We start from the raw sequence: 12713 nt of genomic DNA, 5'->3' as shown, positions 1-12713 counted from the left end.
TTGTATGGAGCAAAGTTGAGTATAGTAAATAGATATGTCATGATTTAATCATGGAACAGGCTCAAGGATCTAAATGGTCTCCTGTTTCTACTCTAATACTACTAGAGAGGGAGACTGGAGAAACTGGGGTTATTTTCCTTATATTAAGGACAAACTTAAACAAGGCATTCTCAATTATGAGGGATTTTTTGTATTCACCAGCAGGAGGCACAGTAATCAGGGAAAACAAATTTAAGAACCAGAGGGGAGATTATTTTCTTTGTGCAGTAAGTTGTTAACATTCTGCAATGCATTGCCTGAAAATGATAGAAGAGATTCAATAATAACTTTCAAAGGAGAATCGGATAGAGTACACTTGAAAAGGACAGATTTGCATAGTTATGAGGAAAGAATGGGAATGGGACTATTTATCCAGTACAAGGGTGACACAGTGGTTAGCACTGATGTCTCACAGTGCCTGTGACCTGAGTTCAATTCCGGCCTTGGGTGACTCTCCCAGTGTCTGCGTAGGTTTCCTCTGGATGCTCAAGTTTCCTGCCACAGTCCCAAGATGTGCAGGTTAGGTGGATTAGCTATGGTAAATGTATGGTGCTACAGGACTAGGGCAGGGGAGAGGGCCTGGGTAAGTTACGCTGCCAGAGAGCTGGTTGATGGATCGAATGGTCTCCTTCCCTACTGTAGAGATTCTATGATGAGCCAAACAGACTCCTCCTCCACTGCAAGGTTTTATTCTATAATACAAGAGGATAAATGTGTGAATGAAATAACTGCCATCTATCACCAGGCACCAGAGAGAAACTTTATACACACTCCAAAATGATTGTAAACCAAAGCAGAGATATCCCACACTGTTCTTGGACACAGTTTCTGGGTAAGGCAGATTGAGCATTTCAGCACTAATCTGGTGTAACATTCTTCTTGAAATTTTCTGTATTACACATCATGGGTTTGGCTATTTAAAGCTATTAGTCACATGCAAACTAATTTAATATTTTGCATTCCAGCCATAAAGTGAGACGGGATGCAAACACTTTATTTTCCATTTCTGACTTCATTCCACAACCATTTAGTGTAGAAACATGTGATTAAGAGTTTTGTAAAACAAGACCTTTTTCAAATAATGCATAGATTCAGGAATCCTAACTCCAATGTCGCACTTACAAAAAATCTTTCATTCTCTGCAAGGTGGGCCGACACGGTGGCACAGTGGATAGCACTGCTGCTTCACAGCACCAGGGACCCTGGTTCAATTCTGGCCTTGGGTGACTGTGTGAAATTTGCACATTCTCTACGTGTCTGCGTGGGTTTCCTCTGGGTGCTCCGGTTTCCTCCCAGTCCAAAGATGTGCGGGTTAGGTTGATTGGCTATGCTATATTGCCCCAAAATGCCCGAAGGATTAGCAAGGTAAATACCTGGTGCTATGGGGATAGGGCACGGGTGGGATTGCTGTTGGTACAGACTCGATAGGCCAAATGGCCTCCTTCTGTACTGTAGGGCTTCCATGAAGGTGAGGTGATGTCTGAAGAGCAATATGGAAATAGTGAAATTTTATATTAGCGTCAAGCCTGTTTAAAATTAACTTATGGACAATAACAACAAGCTGCATTTATGTGGAATCATTAATATAGTACAACATTGCAAGGTTTTTCTTAGGGGTGTTATCAAACAATATCTGATATTGAGCCACATTGATATTGGATAAGTGCCAAAAGCTTTGTCAAAGAGTCTCAAAGCAGGATAGGTTTAAGAAGAGAATGTCAGAGTTTAGGACCAGCAGCTGAGAGAATGGCAGCCAATAATGGAGCAATGAAAATAAAGGGTGCAGACGTCAAAATTGGAGGATTATAAATATTTCCAAAGACTATAGGGCTAAAGGTTAAAGAAAAGGCATAAAATAATTTGAATGCAAAGTTGAGAACAACTGGCACCTCCTTCCAGGACCAGTTCAACTGGAAACCCCACCTAGGACCCAGCCCCTTGTTTCAGGTTCAAATAATGACCAACTGAAAGAAACCAGTCCCTCTCTGGGACAAAACCATGCTGTTATTGAAGGTGCTCTGGATCAATAACTCTGATTTTGAAGCTTAGAAGTTACATTTTCTCAATTTGTCTAGACAAAATATTCCAATATTTTATTTATTGTGGAAACAGAAATAACACAAACTTTAAAATTTATACACCGTGACAATTTTACATACAAATCTTTCTATTTAGATCTTGAATCTTCTCCGTAATGTAACTATTGACCTTTGCAATCTCTTTCAAGACAGCCTCCTCACTCAGTTCCTTTGTGTGGAAGTGATGGTTGAAACATGCTGCAAATGTAGGTGGGGAGAGAAGGGAGAATAAAAAAGTTACTTACTGAAAACTTCACCACAGTCACTAAGTCACTACAAGTCATGACAGGTAAAAATGGGACATCATGACAGTTAGAATGTGAGAATTAAACAAAAATCCTAAATCAGAAACATGGAATGTGATTGCAATTTTTTTAAAAACTGCCTGTGAGGATACCTTTAAGCGCACTCAGCTCCCTTGGCGAGAGTGGGGGTTTTGTCCTGGGAGGAGTACCAGTGTTAATGAAGTGGAGGCACACTCCCCCAAAGATAGAGCTGTCCCTGAGCACAGTGGATCCCCAGATGGCAACAGCCAGGGACTTAAAAAATAATTGGCTCCCTGGTTGCGAATGGACCGTCACTGGGACTCAGGAATCTTGATCTCGTCCTGCAATCGTTCATGTGGGGAAAATCAGATGCATTAGTCTTGTACATGCAGATTTCAAAATAATAGACTAAATTACTGTAAAACACGGATAAAGATGATACTGTTATTCAGACTCATTAAACAATTTGACAAAAGGCAAGTTTAACAATCTAATCACTACCTTGTCATATCCATCACTTTTAAAGGTGCTTATGCATGATATGGCAATGACATATCCATCCTTCGGAGAATTGAGAATCAATACTTTCCCATCATTTGGAGTGTACAGTTTCTCCACATGGATGCTTGTCTCCCCAGCCATAAAAATTGTTGTGGGAGCGTCATTCTTCACGGACCTAGGTGGTGGTGTTGCATCAAGAATAGTAGTCCTGGCCTGTGTTGCCATATTGAAAGGCAGGTATGGTCTTCTAGCTGCAACAAGAAGCAGGGGGAAAAAAAGTTCATTATTCTTATATAAGACTTTGGGGTGACATTTGCCCACCCCGAATAGACTTATCAACCGGAAATTTCCTGTCCCGCCCACCACGGGGATTGTAGCGGGCGGGGAGCGTACCATGCAAAGGTCCATTGACCTTGGGCAGGATTTTCCGGTTTTGGGGCGAGCTCGGCCAGAAAATGCCACCCAACTTTTCCGACCAGTGGAAAACTGCAGTAGTCAACACTGAATGTAACACTGTGATGTAACATAAAAATTGCAGTTCATATAAACAAATAGATTACCCTGCCTGAAGGCAGCAAGAATTTCTTCTTGGAGACAACAGTTAAGTGCAGTAATCTCCTCCAACTGCCTCTGGGGAACTTTCTTCTCTTGTTCCAACCCCCCAAGCTTAACAAGCAACTCTTTCTTCTCTGCTTCCAACCTCCTGATTTTAACAAGCAGCTGTTCCCTGCACTGGATATGTTTCATCACCTGCCCTGGGGAATATGAATTGGGAGGGACTTCTGTTAAGGTACAGGGGTGCTCAGCAACCGCTTCCAGTTTCATCAGCTGCCCGGGAAGTATCAAGTCTTCTCAGGGCAATTTCAGTTTCCCTTTTTCATCCACCTGTCCATGATGGACCCAGCCCCTTGATTCAGGTGTCCTCTGCTGGGCTGACTTCGCCTTCTATCAGCAAAGAGAAATAAGTTATTAAAATGTTTTACATTGATGATATAACCAGATTTACAAGTTCCATACACTTTGTGCAATTAGGCATTTAATTGTCCATGCAAGGCTGTGAAAATAAACATTCTAAACTACGGCAATGAAAAACAATGAGTTGGAGAGTATATATCCTGCTTGTATCTGCATCTTCCGTTTCCCTCTTTGCCCTGGGAATTGAGAGAGGAACATCATCATCATCACTGTTGTCCATTTCAACTTTTGGGACCCATGGTCTTGAGGCACATTCCATTTTAAGTTGGATATCTTTGCGAGATGCTGTAGGTAGACAGCAAAAGAAACTTAACAAGTCTAATAAAAATACCCTGACTTTGCCAAGACTCATGACTCCCATTGGCTATGGTCGAGAAATCAAATTTTCTTTGTTTCACGGAGATCTACATACAAGCATAAGTATTTGAACTTTGTCGAACCCACCATCCTCTTCTCTGTTCTCCTTCACCGAGTCACAATCCACAGAGCCACCAGCACTTGCTTGAACCCAGGGTTCAACGTAAATCTAGGTCTCATAGTGGAATCAAGGTCAACAAGTTTGCTGCATTCCACACCAGACATAAAAGAATTACCTTGAGCACTGAGAAATAGATTAAAATAGCTAATTTAAATTAGTGGTGTTAAATAAAATCATGTTTAAAAAAGGTTTTCTTCTCTCTTTCCCTTGTTTCTTTCCTCTCCCCTGAAGCAGGGCAACATAGTGGCACAGTGGTTAGTACTGTTGCTTCACAGCACCAGGGACCCAGGTTCAATTCCTTGGGTGACTGTTTATGTGGAGTTTGCATGTTCTCCCCGTATCTGTGTGGGGAGACACAGTCCAAAGATGTGCAGGTTAGGTTGATTGGTCATGCTAAAAAAAATTGTCCCTTAGTGTCAGGGGGAAATCACAGGGCAAATATGTGGGGTTATGGGGTTAGGGCCTGGTGGGATTGTTGTCGGTGCAAGCTCAATGGGCCAAATGGCCTGCTTCTGCACTGTAGGGATTCTATGATTCCATTGAATCCTGCTGTTAGATTCTTGTTCTTCCTCCAGTTACAAAAATCTACAGTTCAGGTTTATAGCTTCTTGCTCTCACACCCCCTCCCCCCCCCCCCCTTGCAAAAATCTACAAGTTCAGGTTTCATAGACTCTTTATCCCTTCCCCACCTCAATAAAAGAAATACAGTGGAGCTCCCACCCATCTCTCTGGCCTCTCCTAAAGCTTTCACTGGCTCCACACAGGTAAACCGTTCACCTGCTCCAACAGACAGGGAAAGCGCGAGGCTGATTGACACGTGCGGTAGCCAACCTGCGAGCGTCATTGCGAAAGCTGATGGCCAATCGGAATGCGAGTGGGGCGGGATTCCCGCTGAGCGCGGCGGCGGGGGCAGCTCCAAAATTGGCGCCAAATTAGAAAAACACGATTTTAGCCAGCGCCATCTTGGAATAGGTGTAGATGAGCGTTGCCGGTAAGACCGAAAGGTTTCATTTTTATTGCTGCAGCAACTGTTTATAAATTTGGTTCGATCTGATCAGCAAAGCGAACTGACTGGCATTTAAACTCATGATATGGTTTCCCCCAAGAGGAACCAATTCATGTAAATAAACTGGATAGCTAAATTGTTGTGACTGTTGGGTGTTGTCCTCTTTTTAGGAACTGTTGGGTGTTGTACAGATGACTATTGGAAGTCCTGGGATTAAAACATTGTGAATCGAGTATAAAAGTAGGGAAGTACTGTTGCAACTGGGAAAGGCACAGTAAGTAGTCTCACAACACCAGGTTAAAGTCCAACAGGTTTATTTGGTAGCACGAGCTTTCGGAGTGTTGCCCCTTCATCATTCACCTGATGAAGGGGCAACGATCCAAAAGCTCGTGTTACCAAATAAACCTGTTGGGCTTTAACCTGGTGTTGTGAGACTACTTACTATGCCTACCCCAGTCCAATGCTGGCAACTCCACATCAACTGGGAAAGGGCATTGGTGAGACTGTATCTGGAGTCCCTCTCTTGAGGAAGGATGTAAATGCATTAGAGGTGGTTCAGAGAAGGTTCATTAGGTTGATTCCAGGGTTGAAGGACTTGTCTCATGAAGAGAGATTGAGTGGATTAGGTCTATAATCGCTGGAATTTAAATGAATGAGAGGAGAGCTAATCGAGGTATCTACAATGCTAAAAGTTAGGGTAGGGTAGACATAAGAGTGGATGTTACCCCTTGTTGGACATTCTAAAATGAGGTGCCATTTTTTAGGCTGAGGGGTGGCAGATTTAAATCAGAAATGGGGAAGAAATACTTCACTCAAAGGGTTGTGAATCTGTGGAATTATTTACCCCATAGTGCAGTGAACACCAAATAAACTTGAGGAATTAGATACGTTTTTAATTAGTAGAGGAATGAAGGGTTACATGGAGCTGAGAGGAAGGTGAAGATGATGACAAGGTAAGATGAACTATCATTTAAATAAATGGCCGAGCAGGCTCAAAGGGCTGGATTGCCAACTGCTGATCCTAGTTCTTATGAACTGATTTGGATCTTGGATATATGAATCTGAGCCCATATTTAAATCTATATATGTTTGCTTGTTGAATGGAACTCAACATTGCCCACATTAAATATGCATTCATTTCATCATTGCACTCAGGATGGGACTAATTATTTTAATGTGCAGATTAGTTTTTAATACATATTTAATTAGAGTTAGATTTTTGTGGCAGGGTAATTAGGTAATTTTCTTTTAATATAAAAAAAAGTCACCATAGTCCCAGACGACCATAGGCTACAAATTCTAATGAATGAGCAAAACCGGAAACAAATTTCTAGATTGGATAATAGTGAATTGAATTAATATAGAATTTGTTAGGGGTGCAGGAAAATATATGGACTAATGCTATTTATAAAAGGTCATCATGCAAGCTACTAGCTACAGCAGTAGATGTTCATTTATGTTTGAGTATTCTGCTGTTGAAATACTGATCATGCAGACTGCCTTCAACACAACCTCTGTTCTTGGCCTCCTTCTGCAATGAAGGAATTCTATTTGGCTCATTGAGTTTGCACTGACTCACTGTCTGTGCACCTTACCCAGGTAACCCCACTAATCCCCTAACATAGACATCTTTTGACTGTGGGAGGAAACCCACGCAGACGTGGCAAGAGCGTGCAAACTCCACACTGACACCCAAAGCTGGAATAGAACCCGGTCCTGGCGCTGCGAGACATCAGTGCTAACCACTGTGACACCCTCTACCTTTCTCAATACCCTCCCATTTATTGTGTCTTCCCTTGCTTTGTTTGCCCTTCCCAAATATATTACCTCGTCCTTCTCTGAATTGAATTCCATTTGTCACTTTTCTGCCCACTCCACCAAACCACTGATATTCTGGAGTCGGCAGCTATTATCTTTGCAATCAATTGCACATCCAAATATTGTGTAATCAGTAAATTCCCCAAACAACCCTCCCACATTTAAGTCCAAATGTTTAATTTATATCATAAACAGCAAGGAACCCAAAACAACCCCGATTTCTTTCCAGTCACGAGAACTGCAGTTGACAATTATCCTTTGTCACTGAGCCAATTTTAGGATATAGGGAACCACGGTGAGTTGCATCCCATGGGCTTTTACTTTTCTGACCAGTCTGTCATGTGGAACCTTATAGAATGCCTTACTAAAAATCTATGTAAACAGCTTCCACTGCATTATCCATAATCTTCCTTATTGCTTCCTCAAAAATGTAATTAAATTAGTATGACACAACTATGCTGACTATCACTGATTAATCAGTGCCTTTCTAAGTAACAAGTTATCCAGTCTCAGAATTGTTCCAAGAATTTTCCCACTACTGCAGTCAGACTGATAGGCCAGAAAATTATAAGCCTATCCCTTGCACTTTTTTTGAATAATGGTCCAATATTCGCAGACCTCCAATCCTCAGGTACTTTGCCTATCTCTAGTGAGGATTGGAAAATAATCCTCAGAGCACCTGCTGTTTACTCCCTAGCTTCCTTCAACAGCTTGGGATTCAATCCATCTGACCCTGATCATTTATCCACCTTAAAAGGATGCCAGTCCCTCCTATACTTCCTCTTTCATGCTTACAATCTTCCTATTTAACTAAAATGGCTGCATCATCCCTCTCCTTAGTGAAGACAAAGTACTCAAGAACCCTGCCAAAATCTTCTGCATCCTGATAGGCCCTATGCTATTCTCAGTTATCCTCTTGCTCTTAATGCACTGATAAAACATCTTTGGGTTTTCCTTGATTTTACTTGCCAATATTCTTTCATATCCTTTCTTTGCTTTCCTTTTTTACTTCATTCCTGTACTTGTACTCCATTTCTCTACTTGTACTCCTCTGGGCTTTCTACAATATTAAAGGTTTTTGTGACTGTCGTAAGCTTTCTTTTTTGCTTTATTTTGCCCTGTATGCTTCTGGTTATGATGTGGAGATGCCGGCGTTGGACTGGGGTTCTGGAGGCTATAGATACGGTATTACCACCCCTTTTCTTTGCAGGGACATGTCTACCCAGTGCCTGTAGAATCTCGCTTTTGAATGCCTCCCATTGGCCTTCCCTTCAAGCAGCTGTAACCAGTCCACTTTGTCCAGATCACTTCTCAGCTTGTAAAATTTGTCTTTCCCCAATTTAGAGCTTTTACCCATTTTATCTTTGTCCCTTTTCATAGAGATGCTAAATCTAATTGTTTTATGGTCACTAGCTCTAAAATGGTGACCCACTGCTACTTCATTCATATGCCCTGCTTCATTTCCCAGGACTAAATATAGAATTGCATTCCCTCTTGTTGGGCTTGTTACATACTGACTACAAAAGTTCTCTTGAATGCAGTTCAAGAATTCTGTGCCTTTCACACTGTTCATATCCCAGTTGATCCTTGGGTAGTTGAAGTCCCCAACTATTTTTGCCCTATTGTTTTTGAACTCAGAAATTTGCCTGCATATTTGCTCTTCTTTCTCCCTCTCACACAGAAGGCAGCCCATAATCACTAGGAGCAGGAGAAGACAGGAGGTAGGGTTCCCGAGCTCTGTCTCCTCACTCCCTTTGAGGAGTGCACACTGGAGCTGGCGGGAGAGGAAGAGGACAGAACGGTGACAGACAGCCAGGTCAGGGTTTGGCACGGAAATGACAATCCAGAAAATCTTCATTTATATGACTTTACTTGCCCAGATACTTGTCCCTCCCTTGCACTGAACTACATGTTCTTTTGTTGCAGGAAACGACCCCAATGAGGCTGGCATGTCAAGGGTTGTCACCACCTCGCTGCGACAACCGACAACAGCTCCGAAGACAACTCCAAGGAAAGCATGTTGCATTTGATTGCAGCATCCACCGGTGCAGATAATCACCACAGCAGAACACGTTAGCACTAAGGCTTATGGGTCACCGTCTGGTGCGCACAACACAACCATAGACATACAGCAGTGGAGGCGGTAAGGTCGGAGGGCTTGGGCACACGGAGGTCTGCTGCAGACACAGCTGGCACCCCTAGCCAGGTGTCAGGCCGCTGGCTCCATTCTCCCAGAGCTGCTGGAGATGCAGCAGAAAGGCCGGGGAATACAGGAAGGACTGTCAGCAACTGCGAGACTGTCTGGTCGAGTCCCACAGCTTTCCAAGTGCAGGAGGTGGTGCTGTCATTGCGTGCTACCAAGGCCAACACTGCAAGGATGGCATCCACAGTGGAAAGCCTGGGGCAGGAAATGGTAACCATGATGACAGGGTCCAAGGCATGGCTATGTGTGATGGCTGAAGGCCTCGGGAGCATGCTCAAGCCAGGGTCTTGGCTGCGGGCTTCAAGAGCATGGCCCAATCACAGCGGACCATCACGGAGGGTCTCCAGAACTTGGCCCCATCTCAGAGGGCCCTTGCTGCAGGTCTCAAGAGTTTGGCCCAGTGTCAGAGGGCTATCACCAAGAGCTCACACCATGGGGTGGATGCATTTGGGCCTCAAGGACTGGCACAGCCAGATGATGGAGGCTTCTGGATCTCACTCCAGATGCCCTTCGTCCCATGGAGTGTCCCGGGGCCCACGGGCACCCCAAGAGAGGAAGATGGGCTGGAGCCTATGCCAGGGTCTTCCATCCAGGAGATCCCAGCCACCGGCAGGCCTTCCGAATCCCTCCTTCCTGACACGTGCAGCGGGATGAACAGGATGGCACAGCTACATCCAGGACACCCAAAAGTCAGCCAGGACCTTCCAGGGGATGCCTGCCAAGGGCATCACAGGCCATGGGGCATGGAACACAGCTGACTGCCTCCACTTCTGCTATGCATCCTGGGGTATCACCGAGAAGTAGCAGTAGGCACATAAAATTAAGTTGCAGGGTCATCAAGAGGGCACGGGTGAAGGCATGTGCCGTAGTTAGGGTATTATGCACTGTTAAACGTCAGTAATAAATTTTATTGCATGTCACAGCTGTGACTAATCGGTTTGTGATTCACCTCCCACAAGGATGACCACACTCCAACCATATCCAGAGAGGCTAAGTCATTCTGCATGAGATGGGCCCTTCGGCCCACCAAGTATGAGAGCCCCAGTTCCTGTGGCAGACCCCTGACTCCAGTGATACTCCAAGCACCCTCCTAGAATTTGGGACTATCCTGAGTGTGGTCACATGCAGATAGCAGAGTCACTATAACCCAAGACCGGAAAATTCAAAGACCCAGTAGCTGAAGAAAGGATTTGCATTTATGTAATGTCTTTTACCTCTTCAGGACACTCCAATGTCCATCATCGCAGAGGGAGTTATTTTTGAATTCGAGTCACTTTTGCTTTTTGTCAGGAAATGCAGCAGCCAATATGCAGACAGCAAGGTTCCACAAATGGCCAGATGATGTTTTCAGGAAATCAAGAACTCCCCCATTCTTCAAGATTGTGACTAGGAATTAAAATCTACCTGAAGGCAGGCAGGAACCAGATTTTCACACCTCGTGAGAAACAGCATCTCAGAGTTACAAGACTCCCTCAGTCCTACATTGAAACAGGATTATGTGCTCAAATCTCTGGTGTGGGACATGAACGTACAACCTTCTGAATCAGACCAGAATGCTACCAACTGAACCAACACACTCAGTACTTTGTCAAGCCATTGGCAGAATGTTGCAGAACTTTTAAAAGGAAGCAGCCATGAGAGCCAGATCTGAACTACTTATACCAATTCCATCATTGAAGAGTTCATTGATTTAATGCATCTCGAACATCTTTCATGATAATTCAAGCAATGGCTTCTGCTGCAACAAAAACAGAAAATGCTGGGAAACCTAGGTCTGGCAGCATCTGTGAAGAGAAAATATAGAGTTTTTTTTCTCCCAGCATATGCGGTATTTTGCTTTTATATCTGCTGCTGCTTCCCTCTTCTTCTCTCTGCTCCTGACTTCAATAGTGCCTTATAAACTGCATCTCTGGCCCTTTATCATTTTTTTCCAAATTCACTTCCTCCATAAGGTCCCCTTCTCTGAAGCCCTCCCCAATAGGTTGTCTTCAGGCATCATCCCACTCACCTCGCACCATGGTCAATCTCTTTAAAGCAACTTACATTTATCTAGCATTGCTGACATCACAGAAGTATAATCTCATGCACTGGGGAGAGCTACTCAACCAGGACAGGTGACTAATAGCTTGGTCAAACAGCCTTTCTCCCTCTCCCCTCCCTTAAGTTAGAGAATCAGATGTTTAGGGAAGGGATTCAAAAGCTTGGCAACTGAAATCAGCACCATTGGGAAGCTCTGCCTGAGGGCTGCAGAACAGTTTTATAAATGGAGGACGCCATACAGACTTTACTGTTTGAAGAAAACCATGACTATTTTCAGGTGTGACTGTTTTCACCTCAGAACTGGACAGTGGACTTTGGTTTCTTTTTGAGATCAGACAAGTCTAGTGGTATAGGATTTTTTTTTAGCTACCCATTGATTAATCATTCACAATTATAATTGCTCCATTTAGGATTTAGCCATGTTTCAGAGGCAACACTCAAACCCACAATTTTCTGACTTGGGTGAAAGTCCAAGTTCAGAATCTAGGCTATCAGTGCAATACTGAGGTTGTGCCACACTGTCCAAGGTGCCAACTTTCAGCTGAAACTTTAACCTTCACTCAGGTGGATGTAAAAAAAGCCCATGACTTAAATGGAAGAACAGCAGGGTAGTTATCTCCCCTGTCCAGGACTATGTTAGGAGAGTTGGGTTTGGCTAGGCTTGTAGTCACTGGAATTTAGAATAAGAGGAAATCCAATTAAAACATTAGGATTCCAACAGGGCTGGATAGACCAGGTGCAGAGAAGTAGTTTCCTCCGGCTGGGGATTCTAAAACAAGGGCTCACCGTCTCAGGATACAGAATAGGCCATTTAGGCTCAGATGAGCAGAGATTTCTTCATTCAGAGAGCAGTGAACCTGTGAAAAGTCACCAAATATATTTAAAGGAGGAAATAGGTAAAGATGTCAAGGGGTATGGGGAGTGCACAGGAATATGGTGTTGAGTGTTAGGGGGTCAGCTATGATCACATTGAGCATGTTCCACCATTCAAAAAGGGCCAAATGGCTAGCTGCTAATTTCTATGATCTGGGCCAATCTTTATCTCTCAGTAAACACCAAACAGATTAGGTGGTCATCATCACATTGCTGGTTGCAGGATCTTGCTGTGCTCAAATTGGCTGCCATGTGGCAACACCTGTACTTCATTAGCTATGAAAAATCCTGAGTTTATTAAATATGCTATATAAATGCAAGCCTTGATTAATTGTCTCTCATACTCCCTGGAAATTGTTGTTTAAATCTATTCCAGATTTAACCAGGGAAGGAGGGGGTTGCACAGGGAGAAACCAAGAGCAGTGAGGGGTGCAGA

This window comes from Mustelus asterias, chromosome 15, assembly GCF_964213995.1.
Source record: "Mustelus asterias chromosome 15, sMusAst1.hap1.1, whole genome shotgun sequence".
NCBI lineage: Eukaryota > Metazoa > Chordata > Chondrichthyes > Carcharhiniformes > Triakidae > Mustelus > Mustelus asterias.
The sequence above is the reverse complement of the archived record's forward strand: the minus strand, read 5'-3'. Positions refer to the sequence as shown.